The sequence below is a fragment of the Phalaenopsis equestris genome, unplaced genomic scaffold (assembly GCF_001263595.1).
Source record: "Phalaenopsis equestris unplaced genomic scaffold, ASM126359v1 Scaffold000180, whole genome shotgun sequence".
Taxonomy (NCBI): Eukaryota; Viridiplantae; Streptophyta; class Magnoliopsida; order Asparagales; family Orchidaceae; genus Phalaenopsis; species Phalaenopsis equestris.
In genome coordinates this window covers 1,511,564-1,513,168 of record NW_018164622.1, presented here as the reverse complement: position 1 = coordinate 1,513,168, position 1,605 = coordinate 1,511,564, and the positions used below count along the sequence as shown (strand labels likewise).

Genomic DNA, 1,605 nt, shown 5'->3' with positions numbered 1-1,605 from the left:
AGTCGCAACAACCCCACCAAACATAACATCTAGCTTTCCCTCTAGCTCTGATTCAATTCCATCAAATAAATTTCTTAGCACTTGGTACAACCTATCATTCATATAATCAAAAGAAATAACTTATGCATAAAAAGTGTGCATGCCATGAAAATTTAAATATATATGTCTTAAAATAGATTTGTCCTCTAATTTATCTTTCTACTAATATGTTGATACATCTTTGGTGTTTTTAATTGGATCCCAAACAAAGCCAATGGATCCTGTTTTCAGCTATTTTTAGATCTTCCAGTACTTTTTAATTGGTCTCATATATTCATTAATTGAGTTTAATCTTACACGCTCTCGGTTTTCTCTTGAAAATTATTTGTAATGTTGTGCCAACCATCTTTGATGAAGTATGTTGTTGACTTATTCCCTAATCCAATCTCTTCCATACATATAGCACAAAAAATAACATTATTTCTTTGTCCCATATAGTAGATGTTGCACCATCTCTTGTATTGCCCATTTGCTCACATATATTCAAAAAATTAAGCAAAGAGTATATAGCAAAAATAAAAATAAAAATAAATTAAATACGACACCATTTCAATTAATGAGATTTACATTTATAATGAGCTATTAAGCGAAGAGACATGCTTGATTTAAATAATTGAATTTTCACCGTATAGGCAACTAAAGATCTCCACTCCAACGACATAGATAAAGATAAAGATTCCACTCCAACTATATTGATAATGTGCAAATTTGTAACATTAACTAGTTATATCAGTGCTAAATTGATTCATGTTGAAAAATAAAAGTTGATTAGAACATGATTCCTCATTCATGTCACATTTATAAAGAGAGCAACCTATATCACTCCATGATATTTTTATATGCATGTATATATGCATTTCATGTCATTTATTCCTATTTTATTTCAAAAGCTCAAACAAATCGTACGGTAAGAAATGAAGCGACACCTCTAAGCTCTGAGTGAGCTAATGGAGTTTGTGGTATAAGAGGAGAGGCCGAGGGAGAGAGAGAGGGAGAGCGAGGGCAGTACGACCTAGAGAGAGAGAGAACTGGCGAGACGTCGCCCTTTTCGTCACTTATTTATTTGAAGTACTGAGGAATCGGCGAATCTCGAGAGAATACAGAGCTGTGTATGGCGGACTTCATCTCCTAATTCCCAGAGGTAAGCAACTTTTACGCTCCTTCCTCTCTCGCCATGAATCCCTCCTCTGTGTTGTTAACGCAGTTTGGAATGGCTTTTTATGGGATTTTTTTTATTTTTTTTGTTTTCGATGTCCATTTTTTTATCAGAACTGTACCTCGCAGTGGGTTAGCTCGATGAGAGACAAAATAGTTCGATTTCATGTGAGTTTGTCGGAAATAGTCGCTTCCATTGATTAGTTTTGGTTTTTAGGGGTAAAAATGAGGAACTTGGTGAAGTCTGCCTTCTTTAAATCTACATTTTTCATCTTCAACACTTATTTTTGTAACTTGAGGTGCAGCTGTGGGTATCTTTTTGTTATTTTATTATTTATTTCAATCGAAATCTTGTCTTTTTGCAGATTGATCGTACGATTGTTTCCATTCTTTTTTTTCTCAGGAAAAAAA

The 1,605-nt window shown here is 33.8% G+C and overlaps 1 protein-coding gene across 2 annotated transcripts in view; it reads left to right on the top strand.

Annotated features, from left to right (window-relative positions):
• The first annotated feature begins 939 nt into the window (after nt 1-939).
• The window catches only part of LOC110022267 (ubiquitin carboxyl-terminal hydrolase 15), a 26,065-nt gene continuing 25,399 nt past the window's right edge, over nt 940-1,605 (top strand). For both annotated transcript variants that reach the window (XM_020721116.1, XM_020721115.1), the window contains exon 1: nt 940-1,180. The gene's annotated coding sequence lies outside the window, so the exon portion shown is untranslated. The remainder of the gene's footprint in view (nt 1,181-1,605) is intronic.